This window comes from Canis lupus, chromosome 20 (assembly GCF_003254725.2).
Source record: "Canis lupus dingo isolate Sandy chromosome 20, ASM325472v2, whole genome shotgun sequence".
In the NCBI taxonomy this organism is placed as follows: domain Eukaryota; kingdom Metazoa; phylum Chordata; class Mammalia; order Carnivora; family Canidae; genus Canis; species Canis lupus.
Window position 1 is genome coordinate 16,338,018 of NC_064262.1, and position 17,654 is coordinate 16,355,671.

The following is a 17,654-nucleotide window of genomic DNA, read 5'->3' on the forward strand; positions in this document are numbered from 1 at the left end:
AGGGTGAATAGATGATCCAGAGAGTTATTGACTGAATGAACCAATGAATGAAAGTGCAATGAATGAGGTGGCTGTTAGTGCACAGCAGACAAAGAAAAGTTGATCACAATCTATCCTCATTGCTCAATATGTACAAAGATAAAATATGTATCTCAAGAAAACAAAACAAAAAAGTTACCTGAGCTATTGAGTGATATTAGTCAGCACAACTGAAGTTAGTGAGCAAAAGGTCCAGGCAGAGAATTTCTTGTCAGCAAATTCAAAGTGGGAAGTATTGCTGTTACTCACCAATGTTTCTTATTTTCCTCTTTTCAAATATGTAAGCAATATCAGTTCTTCATTCCCCTGAGTGATTAGTGTCAGCCAATTAAATGTGAAAATGTGAATTCAAGTAATATATATCTCCTCTGAGTGGAAGCATTTAACTGCCACTGCAAGACCCTAGAATTCTCTCTTCTGTAATTGTGGAAGAACATGTTTATATGAAATTTAACAATGAACCTCTGACTGGAGGATAGTTTCCTTACAGATGCACACAGAGAAATCTTTGTGGAATCAAATTCCTAAGATTTAGGGACTGTGTCCCTTATATACTCTTGGTGGGATTGTATATTTGTGCAGTCACTATGGAAAACAATATAAGGATTCCTCAAAAAAATTAATAACAGGATTTCTATATGATCCAGCCATTCCACTTTTGAGTATGTATCTGAAGGAAGTTAAATCAACTGTCTTAAAGAGATATCTGTTTCCCAATATTCACTGTGGCATTATTTACAATAGCCAAGACATGGAAATAACCTGTGTCCATCAATGGGTTAATGTATAAAGAGGATGTGGTATGTGTATAAACACATAAACACACACTGGAATGTTTTCCAGCCATAAAAAAAGAAGGAAATTCTGCCATTTGTGACATTAGTGAACTCTGAGGGCATTGTAGTAAGTGAATTAATATAGAGAGGGAAAGACAAATACTGTATAATTTCACTTATGAAATTAAAAATCAAACTCTTAGAGAGCAGATGAGTGGTTCCAGGGCAGGGTATGAGGGTGAAGGTGAGGGATATGAGGGATGTGAGTTAGTCTAAAGGGACCAATTCTCAGTTATAAGATAAATAACTTCTGGGGATGTATTGTTCTGTATGGTGACTATAGTTAGCAATACTATATTGTTCATGTGAAATTTATCAAAATAGCAGATCTTAGAAGTTCTCACTATAAAAAAAGGAAAAAAATGTGATTGTGTGAGGTGTTGGATGTGTTCACTAACTTTATTATGGTAATCATTTTGCAAAATATACATATATCAAATTATTATGTTGTATTTCTTAAAATAACAAGTTATATGTCAATTATATCTAAATAAAGCTGGAAAACAAAAAAACAATATGTAAAAAGAGCACTCAGTTACAGGCATACAATAATATTTGATTTTTCATTTGTTGTCTGTGCTGTTGCTGCTTAAAGTAGATTATATTGACATTTTCTGAATATAAGTCATTTAAGCAAGAACTCTTGTTTAAAATATAAGTCATTTAAGCAAGAGCTCTTATTTAAAAAAGAAAGAAAGAAAGGTTTAGAGCTTATTTTTCACTGTAGCATAATCTGATTTATAAATGTCATAATTCTAAACAGAAATAAAACATGTTTATTTGATGGTCTTCATCTCATTATTAAATATGCCATACAGATGAATATATTCAGTCTAAATCAAACAAAAATTTATTTCTAAAATACTATTTGGCAAAGCCAAATATCACATCTCATTATTTTCCTCCAAAATAAAATAGCATCATATATGACCATAATAAGTTATACTAAGTTAAATGAAGGTTAACACAAAACTAAGAGGCTCTTCTAAGCATCTGGGGAAGCAAATTATGTATCTCACATTCTTTGAGCTATCTGATAAAGAAATTATCACACACATCACATATATAGTCTGTCTCTCTTTAAATTTATAAATTGTTGCCAGATCCAGAGATATTTACAATCACAGGTTTTACCCTCAAACCTGTTTCCTATTACCTATATGTACTTCTGAATTGTCCTAATAGGCCAAATCCTTGAAAGCCCACAACATAAATCAACTCCAAAGATAGGTCAAATATAATTTCAGGTTGTACAATAAATAACTACTTAAGTTTTCTGATTGCATCATCACGGACTAGATTACAGTGGTTGCCAAGGGTAAAGATATATTTAGGTTTAACATTAATTATTTTAATATGTCTTATTTTTTACACCATTAGATTTAGATGACACTAATAGCATATTTGGAATAATCACAAATGTATTTAATTTAACGTTTCTCTAGTATATTTAGAATCTACATTCCTTAGAGGAAGCATTTGTTGAATACCCACCACATGGCAGACACTCTGGGAGGTGCTGGAACTATAGTTGAAAACATAGTCCCTCTCCTTAGTAAACTTCAAATTTATTCATTTAGACTTTATGACCTACTATACAATCCATGTTAAATACTGATTTAATTTAATAAGACTAAGAACAATAATTGTATATCAGTAGTTGTATATCACTTAGAGTTATAAAAACATATTTGGAAACATTAACTTTTTCAGTTTTTATGCAGTTTTTTGACTTTGTGGAAGCCAGGCTATTGAATAAACAAAGAGACTGAGGTTCAGTTAGTATTTCACACATTTTACAAGGTTTCAGCCTGAAATACAATTATATTATAAATTTAGAAAAAAAGTTTGAAACATGTGAAAAATAAGTGTGATCTTCTTGATGTAGGATGAACTTCTTGAGCAAAAAAAAAAAAAAAAAGTGCAATCCAAATGGAAAAATGGACACAAGATATGAGCCGACCTTCATAAAATTAGCAGATAAAAATCGTCCAGACACTTATGAAATATTCAGACCATATTATGGAAAAGGGTCTTTTAGAGCAATATTGTAATATAGTTTCTGTGTTTGTTTTGTCAATACAATTGGAGAGTGCTCACAATGTACACATGTACTATTTACAAGTGTGTGGCAATGGGAATTCAGCTGCCTGGAAATACAGATAGAATTGTCTTCCCAAAGGACAATTTAGTGATATACACACTATCATCTTCAAAATAATACATATTTAACTCTGAAATTTTAATATTCTGGATTTATTTTTAAAAATAATCATGTAAAATATTAAATATTAAAACATCTCGGTACAAGTATATAGGCACCATAACATTTTTCACAAGTAGTAAATAATTCTAAAAAAGCTAAATATATGATGATACATTATTGGTTTGAGAAAATTTATGGCACACCCACCTGGTGAATATCCCTCAGATTTGGGGGAATATTTATGATATTTGAAAATGCTCACAGTATGTTAATTAACAAGAACAAGTTATAAAACAGAAAATATAGATTCACATCAATGCTGTATTTTACACACACACACACACACACAAAGATGACCAAAAAGATGTCATATCTTAAGTGACACTATAATCAGCAATTTTTCTGCATTTTCCAAATTTTGTGTAATAGAGGTATATAATTTTCATAATCTAGAAAAAAGATTAAAGTGAAGTATATTTTGACCCAGTACTCCCACTATTGGGTATTTACCCAAAGAAAACAAAAACACTAACTTGAAAGATATATACACCCCTATTTTTATAGCAGCGTTATTTACAATGGCCAAGATAAAGAAGGAACGCAAGTGTCTGTCAATAATTGAATGGATAAAGATATCACACACACACACACACACACACACACACTTTAAAATATTACACAGCCTTAAAAAAAAGAATCATATCTTTTTGTGATTTGTGACAGCATGGATAGACCAAGAGGGTATTATGCTAAGTGAAATAAGTCAGATAGGAAAGGCAAATGCCAAACGATTGCAGTTACATGTGGAATCTAAAAAACAAATGAACATAGAAGTAACCCACAAAACAGAGAACAATCTGGTGGTTGCGGTATGGGAGACAAGTAGAGGAATGTGTGAAATAGATAAAGGGGTTAAGAAGGATGAACTTCCGGTCATAAAAACAAATTAGTCATAGAAATGAAAAGGACAGCTTAGAAAATATAGTCAATAATATTGTAATGTCGCTGTATGGTGACAGAGGTGACTATACTTAAGCAATGAGCACTGAGTAATATATGTAATTACTAAATCAATAGGTTGTATACCTGAAACCAATATAACATTGTATGTTAATTCTATTTTGATAAAACAAATCATTAAAAATAAATAAATAAATAATTTCTGACTTTTATTTTCTTCATTTGCTATATAGTATAATTTTTCAAAGTTACTTAAGAATTTGAGGTCATTTGCAAATCTTGATCAAATTTCATCATATCAAAAAGTCCATAAGTACTCTTTACTTGCTGAAAATGAATCACATTCAAGTAAAGGAGATAGGACATATGATTAGAACATTATATGAACATTTATATGAGATGGTACTTTTTGCTAATCCACTCTTTTTTAGGCAGATTGTGAATATTTTGCATAACCTAGAATATATCACTATCTAATATTGGATAATAATTGGATAACTATTATTCCAAGCAAATACATACCCCTTTATTTTTTTTTAAGATTTTATTTATTTATTTATAGAGACACAGAGAGAAAGAAAGGCAGAGACACAGGCAGAGGGAGAAGCAGGCTCCATGCAGGAAGCCAGATGTGGGACTCGATACCAGGTCTCCAGGATCATACCCCGGGTTGCATGCGGCGCTAAACCGCTGCGCCACCGGGGCTGCCCTACATATCCCTTTAAATTTAGTCCTTTTGGTATTTCTTACTGTACCACAGTATTTTTTTTTAATTATCTTGGAAATAGATAAATTAACGTCTAATTCTCATTTCTCAAGTAAGATATAAAATTAACAATGTTAGCCACCCAACTGGTAGAAATGAAGCTTAATTGAGCTCAACAATATATTTCAAAATTTTAACTTCACAATAGCAGAACTTTTCTTTTTCTTGTTCAGAGTTAAACACCCCTATGCCTGGAATGGCATCAATCACACAGTAAGTATTCAGGCAATATTTGTGGAACTAAGATATTAGTGAAAATCATTGTCTATTATGAATGAGCAAAGGATATACAAAGAGGAATTAGTCAAGGTCCAAGCCTTCAAGAACTTAGACTCTGGGACAGTTAATAAAACAAGCCAAAATATGACAAATTTCTGTGTTTAAAAAAAGCTAAAATACCCTTTAAAACTGTGTTTATAAGATAGCAGTAGTAATTAACTCTATGTATCACACTTTTCAATCTTAAATAAAGATGAAATTAACAAATTTTGGTCTCTGACATGTTATTTAATAAAACTTTAAAATCACCTTTACTATTGCCTTATTAGTAGTACATTTTATTTGGCCATAATATTAATATTAGTAATTAATTATGTTAAATTATTCACCTAAATTAACCAGAATTTTTGTATAAACTGATGTAATTTCATGTACAAGTGAAAACATAAAAGAACTAAAATCCAGGAGCTAAAACTCTGAGAATGGAAAAAAATATTTTAGGACATCCAAAGATATATTTATGAATCTTAAAACTTCGGTGGCATAAAATTATTTGCTGTTGTTGTTGTTTCATGCTTCTTTATGAAAAATGATCTTTATTAAGTAAAGAAGCCACTAATGGTAAAAGGAATTGTCACAAGTATTGTGCAGATAATGGATGTGTGTGTTGTGTAAATGTATGAAAATTTCTATCTGGCTTTCTATGTTGAAATACACATGACAAAAAGGTGATTTTTCTTTTAAATTCCAGTCTCTATTTTTCTAGAATAAAGTTGTTTCTGTCACTGAATAATCATTCTGAACATCTTATGGCAAAAGATGGAAGCAGAGTGAAGTCAGCAAACAGAAAGCTTTCCACACCAAAGTGCCCTATATCTTGACAGGGAGATGTAGATAAAGTTCTCATTCTCCTGTCTACAAATCGCACAGATACAGTTTGCACAAAATATCAACTTAAAATAAAGCAGCCATCTCTGAAAAATACATATATTTTAGCCACTATGGTAATTTTAAGAGAATCATTGAATATACACTTTTGGGTTAACATATAAATAGGAATGTCAGAATTAGCTTCTCTGTCAGTACCACAGATTCACAATTAAGCAGGTTTAAGAATTTGCTAACTAACATCAACCCAGAAAACATCTTCATGTCATACTTAAAAAAATTACACTTGAGTAACTGTAACCTTTTCATCCCAACAAAACTTTAAGGACTTTCTTTAATTTACTCTTATATCAGCTGATAGAAAAGTAGCATCGTGTCTGATTTCTGACCTTCTCTTTCATTTATTGCTCTTTACTGATTGGAGGACTTTGACAGGTACTAGGGAGAAAAATTATGTTCTTTTGCTAAGAGCTCTATTCCAACAAATATATTATATTTCTGATATTTACAAAGATACTACAAAAAACTCCTTACACAACCCCTTTATCATAAAAATGTAAGAGAAGCCAGATCAATTAAACTTTGGAGTAATGAACAAATAAAAGCATTGAAAATAAAATGTCCATGTTGGCCTCTTACATACAAGAGTGATGAATTACTAGGAACTTTACAAAATGTCTTAATTGAGTTTCTCCTTCCACCCTTAAAAGAACATGTATAAAAAGCTTTTTTAAAAAACCCATCCAAATTCTCACTTTTAACCAACAGAAATCATCTAAAAGAAGAATGATCTGCTTACTACTCAGCTTGACTGTGTTATTAGGAATTATTGCGCTGACAAACATTTTGAGTAATTTCCTGTACATTTTAAGAGTTTGTACTCCATTAAACATAAGGAATTAATATAGTTACCAATCCTAGAGAATATGTAAACAACATCAACTGGCCAGCTTTTCTAACTAAACCTAGAGTATTTCCTGGCATACTGTCTCATTGAATAAACTGTCCTTCTGGACTAAATCAAGCACTTTAGTAAATTAAATTAACGTTTGAGGAATTAATGGAGAAATAGAATTGACTTCACCCATTTCTTATATGCTAATGTGATAATATAGTGAATAACTAAAAAATTATGGAACAGCATCTTTGACTTCTGTGAAAAATCTTATTTTAAACTGATAATTAACTTGTGCTTCAAAATTTTGGAATGAGTTATGCTTTGACCCTTAAAGCACTACTAAACTGACTGAAAATGCATCAGAGGAAATCTATGAAGTCATTAAGACCACCAGAAGAAAATAAAATATCAGCAAACCGGAAAGTTTGATCACTTCCTAAAAGATGGAAAGCAAATGAGGAAAACTACTGTTAACATGGTAGTATGTGATTGCATGCAATATGATGCAGAAAGGTATCATTTTTACCATAGACATATGGAATGCTATATAAGAGATACTTTAAAAAATGCATAATTAAGTTTGTAAATGAAAAAGAATAATTGTCAGGGACCCAAAATAAAGAGGAAACTCAGGGTTAGATTGATGAGGACCCAAAATAAGGAGAAAACGCAATGCTAGTTAAAATAAACCAAGGAAAAGAGGACCTGTCATGAAACAGAGGACTTTAGAGGATTCTGCTTATCTAGTGGAAAGAAAGGGCCTTCCAGAGGTATGCTGAAAATCAAGTTTTATTCAAGCTAGGATAGTGCCTAATTTTTTCTGTCTGCATGGTAAGGTAATTTTAGGTCAAAAATTAACATAGAAACTAGTACAAAACAGAGAAATTATAGAGCAATGCTGTAGAGAAGAATCTTCAACTCTGATAATGACTGTCTCTCTTGGGAATCAATGTCTGCTGAAGGTGAATTTGTCATAAAAGGAGATTATAAACACCAATAAGAATAAACCACCATGAGGGAGATTCAGCAGACACAAATAATGAATAATTTGTCCCTAGAAAACTATAACTAATTGAATAATAAAAAAATCAACTTTAAAATAAGATAATTTTTTAAATAAGCAATAGAAATTACAGAAATCAAAAAAAATTCTGAAAAGAAAAATAAATTTATGAAATATAGGTGAAAGGAAATCATACAGAGTGAAACACAAAAAAAGAAGATGTAAAAATATGTAAAATAAGACAAAGAAGAATAGAAGAAGGTTCAAATACCTATGAGCATCTTAGAAAAAATAAAGATGCAAAAGGGATAAAAGTAAATATATAGTAGCTCAGAATTTTTCAAAGTTGAAGTTAGGCAGATTTAGGAGCTTGTAGAGGCCAGAATGGTATAAATTTAAAACAAATCCACACCTACACACATTGTAATGAACTCAAAGACATCACTGCAAAGAGAAATTTTTAAAGTCTACCAGAATGATGAAACAAAGACAAATATATCTTCAAAGATGTTATAGTTAGATTTTGAGCAGTCTTCTCATGAGCAAAATTATATTCCAGAAGAGCACTGAACAAAATATGCAAAAAATATTGAGAAAAAATTATTAGTCACATGGAGTTTGTAACCAACTGTATTATTATCTTAAAATGCGAGTAAGGTAAGTAATTTTTAGAAAGATAAACTATAAGAGAGTTTAAGATTGTTTCTAGAATGATCTTCAAATGGTCTTCAGTACTTAGAAAATAAATCCACAAGATGTATGTATGTAGTAAGAAGAAATGATTAATAAATAACAGAAAAATGTCATAAATCTAAAAAATTATTTTTTGTATTTATTTATTATTATTATTTTAAAGATTTCCTTTATTTATTCATGACAGACAGAGAGAGAGAGAGGGGCAGAGACACAGGCAGAGGGAGAAGCAGGCTCCCTGCAGGGAGCCCAATGCGGGACTTGATCCTGGGTCTCCAGGATCACGCCCTGGGCTGAAGGCAGCGCTAAACCGCTGAGCCACCCAGCCTGCCCCAATCTAAAAAATTATTGATAAAATATTAGGAGAAGTTTAAATACAAAGTGAAAAAAAAAATAGAAACATGGACATTGGAAAAATGTCTTGGAAGAAATTTAAGCAAGCCATTGTCCAGTTTGTGAAAAGCAAGATATTTTATCTTTAGCTTTATTAGAAAGTATAAAGTTTTATTTTATGTTAAAATATTTCTGTTCACTAAAATGTAATAGAATATCTAATTTTAAGGTAGTAAATATTGGAAAAAAGGAATATAGAATGCTTAACAAATTCAATAAAAGAGAGCAAACAATAAATGCAATAAAATAAACTATTGAAAATATCTCTGGGAAGTGGGATTAGAAATACATGGAAAGTTATTAGTTTTTTGTTTTACTATTTTTCCGATAAGTTCGCATCTTTTTGTTTCCAAATTCATACATTACTTTTTTAGGATATTAAAATTTTAATTTAAAAAATAGAAAAATAAAACTGTTAACAGGGAAAAAATGCACAAGTATTTTGTGATGGTTTTCTTTGGTAAAAGTAATTATGGCTTATTCTTTTCTTCTGTTTTTCAGTATGTTGTTTTTATAGTCAGAAAATTAAATAAACAATTTTTTCTTGATCAGCTCTGATTGGTACATGCAGAACTATCATTTCTATTTTTAGGCTATGTGAATCTGAGGATCAGCATCTCCAAATCTTGTCACAAGATTCCCTGAGCTCCATTTTCATATCTAACTATAATTTACACCTCCAAATTAAATTCTCTACTAACTACCCATTATATTTGATTAGATGATGATTATAATTCTCATTTTTTCATTGTTTAATATTATTTTTTCCCAATTAATCCCAAGGCTCATAAGCAAAATATTTTAATAGTAACACTAATATAAAAATGATCAAGCAACTAATATAAAGTGTGCTTATTAATTTCAACTCTTTCTTCCAAGATACTTCTCACATGTTAACCTATTTGTTCCTCTTGCTATTACTATTAAGTCAGTTCTACTATTATCCCCATAATGGATGGGAAATTGAAGTGTAAGAGCCTAAGTTACTTGCTTAAGACCACAGAGCTATTTTGTGCCAAATGTAGAGAAAAGCAATAGCTGATATGTGGCCCTTTATCACAAGAGGCCTGCCTCCAGAATCTTGGTGTTACTATATACACACTCAAGAGGATGGAACTTCTTTTACTAGTAAGATAATTTGTTTTGTACTTCACTAGATACATGACTCACTCATGGCTTCTTTAAAAAAAAAAAAATTCTCAAGGGCAACTCTGGTGGCTCAGTGGTTTGGCGCCACCTTCAGCCCAGGGCATGATCCTGGAGACCCGGGATCAAGTCCCACATCAGGCTCCCTGCATGGAGCCTGCTTCTCCCTCTGCCTGCATCTCTGCCTCTATCTCTCAATGTGTCTCTCATGAATAAATAAATAAAATCTTAAAAGAAAAAAAATCTCAATATCAGTAATTCCATTCATGTATTCATTTAATTCGAAGCTTGTTATGTATAAATTTTATACCCACTTTACTGTCATAAAATATTTGAGACTCTTGATTTTGATTCATGTTACTAGGACCCAAATTCACCCTAAATTTCCTCAAGATTCCTTGCAAGATAGTTAAGTAGGCCATAGATTTCATTATTAAAGACTGACAGGTGAGTGTTAAGAATAAAAAAATATATATATATAATAATAATTATAATAGATAATAGAATAATAAGAATGCCCAATGGCTCTGCTTTTTTCTCTTCCCTAGTATGTCCTGTATTATACCTCTATATCTTCATCACAAGTATTTAGTACTAGAATATATAGTACATATTCAATTATGACTAGAATAGCCCTTGTCAATATGAATAATGGGAATAATTTCGCTTTCTAATGAAATTTCTATTTAAAATAATTCTCCAAAACTGAAAGATGTTTATTTAAAAATATATGTTAATTCCTGTCTTGTTCTACAGAAACAACAAAAAGAAAGAAAAACAAGTAAAAAAACTTTGTCTTTAATAAAAATGTGTGAATACAACCCCAAAACATAGATCTGAAGCACATTTCCATTGCTGCCAAATACCAAAAAAAAACAACAACAACAACAACAACAACAAAAACATAAAACGAAAACAAAAACATGGACCTACATGAAGTGAGTAAGTGCAGGCATATAGGAAAGCTGACAAGAACTTTCTCCTTCATTTACTTTTAGGAGGATACAGATTGCTCCCAAGTCTGCTAGGTTATACTCCCTGCCCCAATACATGCACAGCTTCCCCGATTATCAACATCCCCATCACAGTGTACATGGATCTACAACTTGTTATTTTCAACAAAGCTACACTAATACATCACTATTACCCAAAATCCATAGTTCATACCAAGGTTATTCTATGGGTTTAGACAAATACATACTGACATGTAACTACCATGACACTATCACACAGGGTTGTTTCAGTGCCCTAAAAATCTTCTGTTTTCTCTATTCATCTTTCATGTATACATTTTTATGTATAAAAAGAAGATAAAAGGGAAAAAAGCTAAGAGAAACACAGTTGAAAAATGAGATCAGCCACAGTTTTAACATAATGCTTAGGCAATTATTCTTATACAGATTAAATTTCTCTAAAACATAATCTTTCTGTGTATATTTTTAAAAAGAAGATCAAAGTGAATTGAAAAAGTTTAAAATCAAAATTAAATTTGGATAAAATGATAGATGTGGAAGACAGACAAATGAGATCCATCATGCTCATAACTGGTGATCCTAAAAAAAAAAAAAAAAAGGAACAAGCGATATAATAACAATAAAAAATCAAATATGGAAAGTAACAACAACAAAATTGAATTAAAAATCTCAAATCAATGTAGTACACCATATTCAAGCAAAGTGGAAGAAAACTGGCTAATTCTAGGATATATTATGGCAAAAGAAACCCAACAAAAAAACAACCCGAAGAATCATTTGGACACACATCAGAAAGCAGCAACTTTTATTTAAGGATGGAAATTTCAGACATATCTAGTAACCAATGGGCAGTAACATTCAGTATGGGAAGAGTCTCCAGTATTGTTTACAAATATTTACAGGCTTTTAAAGGGAAAGATATGTGTGGTTCAAAAAGATTAATGTGTCTTCCATGTATAAGGCAAAAGAAGAAAATGTTCTATGTAGGCACACAGAAAATATAGCATCTATGACTATCTCTTTGGTGAATGGGTACTGGTTAAGAGTGAAATCCAACAATCCAAGAAATAATTCAAAACTAAGAATATAGGAATGATGAATTGAATAGTAAGTAATTGGTAAGGACTAATGTTTTTCAAATTCTAAATAAGTCTGAGACTGTGTGAATTAAGCCAAAATGTAAATACTATAAATCCCAATAATGTAAAACTGATACTATAACTGAAGTTCAAGTGGCATATATAACACAGATAAACATAAAGTACATGTGTTAATGTCTGTAAGTATCATAACAAAGACTTACAAGAGATTGTTTAATATTTTAACATGCATCCTAAAAATGATGACTTCAAACTACTAATATTTTCTTAATTTTTTTCCTAACTTGTGTTGTTTTTATGGACCTAATATCTCCTTTAGAAAAAAAAATACATGAAATTTAGCAATTTTTTCAGTTTCATATTAGCCTTTTTTCTATTTAATCCAAATCTAAAATAAATTCAATTCTTTTTTTAAAGAATAGGGTAAGATCATATTCTTTTAAAAGAATATCTTCTATCTATCTATCTATCTATCTATCTATCTATCTATCTATCATCTGTCTCTGATCACATTATCTAAATACTTATTTGCCAAAAACAAACAAAAACGTACATAAGAATTCTTCTGAAGTCTCTCCCTTTCATTTTCTTATTTGGATTTAGGCATAGGATATTTACAAATATGATGATTGTTTTTTTATAGGTGACAAGATTTCTTTTTTGAACTTTTATGTTTAGCTTAAGTTATTTTTAAGGAGTATAGCTTATGCTACTGCATTCTACTTATGATATTAAATACATAAGTGAAAAATAAATATCTCATAATCCTCCCCCTTCTACAAAAATAATCAAAAAGGTACAAACTTACTTTCATATTACTGAGTATTTTAATTTGTCAAAAACACAAAAGTACACAAACAACTTAATACACCTCACATTCTTTTCATGAGATAATTGATTTTTTTTGTCTAAGCTTAAACCAAATATATATTAATTCTCCAAATGACAATGTGAATTTGTTTTCATTAGGGAAAGTTACATGGAGAATACTAAACAAACTCTTCTAGCACTTCACTAGAAATGTTCAAAGGAAGTAATACAGTTTATAAATGACACACTTTTTGGCCAAGATGTGATAAGTTATGCATTTATATAACCTCATAGAAAGACTTCTAAAAATTGCAGATTTATATATTTGAAATCTCTAGATTGCATACCCATGATAGTGCTTTAAAAAAAATCACTGAAGCATCAAAGATGAAATGACTGTGTGTTCCTGTTTGTTATACAAATCAGGTCAGTATTTTGTGTGTGAATTTTTGTAGGTTCACACGTGTGTGGGGGGCTGGGGCATGGGAGAGTGTGCTTAAGTATCTTACCTTATAAAATACAATGCGCATAAATTGATGAAACCTTCTATAACAATAAAGATAAACCCATCACAGGTAAATGAAGACTGTTCAAAACTAGAAATTCAATAGGCAACATATGGCTCTGTCTCATAAACATTTTTTAAAAAACGTTGCCACTGTAGGTAAGATTATGAATACCTCATATTCCAAATTGCTTCTGTGTAATTCTACTGTTCTCCCTATTTTCTTTCTCAGTATAACTTCTGTTTAGTCATTCTGTGAATATTTCTCAGAGGACATAGTCAGGATGCTGATTATTTAAACATAAGTAGTTTTCAACTGGAGAAGCAAGAACTATGAATTCCAATTTCTCCCCAAACCCCCAAAGTTGACAGTATTCCATTAACATAATGGGCTGTACGTAGCTAATCTCAGAGCTCGTATAAGTTTTGTTCCCAAGTCATCAACTTCTGAAACTTTTCATAAAGTATTACAGGTACCTAATACTGACAAGCTTAACTATTGTAAATGGAAACTCCAGAAGCTATTTTCTGGAAGCTGGCGGAGAAGCAAAATGCCAGACAAAATTTGGTGGGGTCATGTGACCTCCAGTCTTGCATTGCTCCCCTCACCAAATCCCTCCCCCAGGAAACTTTTTATAACCATTCCTTTAAATCATCCGACGGACACTGCAAATCCCACCCCTCTGCCCTTTGATGAAAAAAAATTAGCAATAACATTTTCTCATTTGCCGTTACAGAAAGGGCGTGAAGCCATCTGAAACTACCAGAATTAGCACTGTCATCCCGTCTTGCCCATTAGTTTTACTGCAGCAAAGACTAGTGAAACACTGAAAAATGTACCTGTAGTCTCTCTTTCCCTGGTTTGATCCTAAGCTCCCCAGAATACAGATTCAATACATTTTCTCTCACAAGGAATAAATGCATTTTAAGCATCAACATCATAGAAACATAGCATAAATAAAGCAGTGACTTCTCCCCCCAAACCCAGCTTTTACCTGTTATGCTAATACAAAGACATTGAAAGGAAGAAAAACTGCAGCTTGCCCAGCAAAATTCTCATTGCAGCAGACAGCACAATTTTGTACTTACAGATCTTACCAGGGAAATGTCTCGGGATCTTTACAATTTTTCTGCAGAACTCTGTTTCAAGCTCTCAGCCAGGCATGCTGTGCATCCAGGCAGAACCAAGCCGTATGGAATGTCTATGCAGCTGGGAGATAATGGGACTCTTTTTCCCAGCTGGGACTGCAAGCCTTTTATCCACTGAGTATTGCGTGGCTCTTCTCTGGTCTTAAGCATGAAATACGCTCCCCTCCTGCTGCATTCCTGACGGAACCTAGACAATTAGTTCTTGAGGCACATGTGCAAATCTCCCGTTTGGAATATTCAAGAGGAAAATTCTCCCTATATTGAAAAATCAGCTCTATCTTCACCATCCTTCACAGAATCAGAGAGAGCTGAGAGCAGCTGCCATTCCAGTGGCATGAAAGATTAAATTCATCCTCCCCTTTCTTTGACTGGAGATAGTCACTCCTGTTGGGTCATCAGAAAAATCTCTCTTATTGAAAACTGGGTCAGGCTAACTATTTATCAGGTTTCCGAAGTCATTTATTGTCTTCTTCTGGTTTCACTGCATTGTCATTTGCAAGCAAAGATTAAGTCAGTTAAGGGTCTGCACTGATTAAGACTGTGTTCCAATGTAAGTCAGCTTTCTGAAGCATGCCAGTAACTCCTGCTACTAGTCAGGGCAAAGAGAAAAGGGAAATAAAATCAAAGGGTCTATATGCACTGTCACTAAATCCTTTCTAAATCATATTTTTAAAATATGTGCGTGAGGATTCTGAAAAATGAGAAGTGTGTAAAGAAAGTGGAGTCAAGTCCAAAAGAGTATTCCTGCTTCCCTAGGTAACATATTTATAATCTCCAGAGGCCAAGAACAAGTGTTCATGTGCCTGAAAACAAGTCTGTAAGGGGAAGAATGCTGTTTGTGCCTCACACCCCACCCTCCAACTAAACTTTTAATATGTTTGGATCCTATCACTGGTTCAGAAGGGACTAATTTCTTACTGAAAAAACAAAACAAAACAACAAGCTAACAATAACAAAAAGCTAACAATAGGAGAAAAAGCTGTATATACACAGAGACATCAACACATACAAACATGGCTATAGCATGATGGAATAATAGCGTGGACTTATTTTCATGTTGTAAGGAAAAGAAATTACACTCTCAGCATCTTAAAGTAAATGGATACTGCGAGAGTAAATCCACAAATAAAATGTGAATAAATCAAAAGATAACTCTCAGAGTAAATCCACAAATAAAATGTGAATAAATCAAAAGATATCTCTCAGACTTCGTTTGCTTTTATCTGATGAGCCAGAAGGTTTCTATGGCTACATTTTAGGACTATATTCTATGGATTTCCATGATTACATCCTTCTGTAACTATATCAGTCATATGCCTCATTTCTACGCAGGGTCTGACCACCATCATGGGAAGCTTGAGAGAGGAATTACTGCCTCTTAGCACTAGGTGAACTCAAAATGAGTTCCAATTCATGAAAAGGCAAATGGAGTGAATTATTTTAAGTCATGATATTTGTCCTAATTGAATGCCTGATTTTTTAAATTAAAAGCATCTCTGCCTCTTTCAAAATAAAAATATTATTTATTTAAAACAATGCCAAAATGCTGAATTTTTCTATTGAGGTATGAGAAAAATAGTCACCATGTAGTGGGTTTTTTCCTTGAAGAGGAATTCATTCAATTTAAAAGATACTCCTTGGGCACCTGCGTGGCTCAATTGGTTGGGCATCTGCCTTGAGCTGAGATCATGATCTCAGCTTCCTGGGATTGAGCTCCCACATGGGACTCCCTGCTCAGTGAGTGTCTGTTTGTCCCTCCCTCTCTGACCCTTCTCCCCACTTGAGCTCTATCTGTCTTAAATAAATAAAATCTTAAAAAGTAAAATAAAAGACATTCAATTAGTTAAATCTTCAAAACTTCTACCCCATATTTCAGGACAGAGGATGGCTTTGCTGCCCTTTTCACTGATAAGAAAATAAGAATCTAAAGAGACCTTCAGGAGCTCCCACCACTGCAGCTAGTCATATGTGTGCACCTATACTCATAAACTCTGCCTTCATTCTCTCTGCTCTGGTAAACCACACTCCCTCCATGGGCCAACCTCTCCGCTGTGCTCCAGTCACCATGCTCTCTTACATACTCAACAGATTGCTTCAGGTATGTTGTTCTTTCTTCAGAACAACAGTTTCCCTTTCTCTTCTGTATCACACAGAATAGAGGTTTGCTGTTATTTTGTCCATCTTAAAAATCAACAACCTTTCTGATTTCATATCTTCCTCCAGCTACCATTTCATTTCCTGCTTCTTTTTACAATAAAACATCTTAAAATAATTGGCTCTACTCATTGTTTCCAAATAATCCCTTCTCATTCTATCATGAATGCAATTTAATTTTTTTTTTTTTGTCTCCCTTCCCTTACTCACTAGCAGCTCCTTCTCAGAAACTTCTGTTGGTACCTTCTCTTAACCTTTAATCACCGTAGGGCAATGGGATGTGTGTCAAGCTTCTAAATTAAGATCTATACACTAAAAACTACAAAGAATTACTGAAATAAATAAAATAAAACCTAAGTAAATGAAGAAACATACCATGTTCATGGACCAGAAAACTCCATATTTTTAAGAGGTTATCTCCAAATAGGTCTTTAGATTTGAAATAATTCCAACCAAAGTCCTAGAAGGTTTTCTTGGGTCAATTATCAAGTGATGCTAAAATTTATATGAAAATGAAACCAAGGAAATAAAAATATATATGGAAATGGAGAAAAGTAAAATCAAAATGATAACAAAGTTGAAAGAGTTATACTTGGATTTTACCATTCACTACTAATTAAAACTGATCAAGTTAGTATGGTGTTGGCAATGTAAGTCAATAGAATATTATACAATGTCTAAAATAGAACTGCACTCATAGGGTCAATTGATTTTAGACAACAGTGTCAAGATAATTCAATGATAAAAGCACCATATTTCAAGAAATGATGCCTAAACAAATGAATATTCACTTGGAATAAATTAACTTTGAACCTTACCTCACACCATACACGCAGAAAATAGCTCAAAATTGATCACAAATGTAAAAGTAAAACTGTAAAACTCCTAGAAGAAAATATACAAGATCTTGGAATA

General features: G+C 32.2%; 1 protein-coding gene across 1 annotated transcript in view; it reads right to left on the bottom strand.

Moving 5' to 3' along the window:
• The window catches only part of CNTN6 (contactin 6), a 272,370-nt gene extending 257,083 nt beyond the window's left edge, over positions 1 to 15,287 (bottom strand). Inside the window, exon 1 of the mRNA XM_035702505.2 lies at positions 14,535 to 15,287. The gene's annotated coding sequence lies outside the window, so the exon portion shown is untranslated. The remainder of the gene's footprint in view (positions 1 to 14,534) is intronic.
• Between the last annotated feature and the right edge of the window lie 2,367 nt (positions 15,288 to 17,654).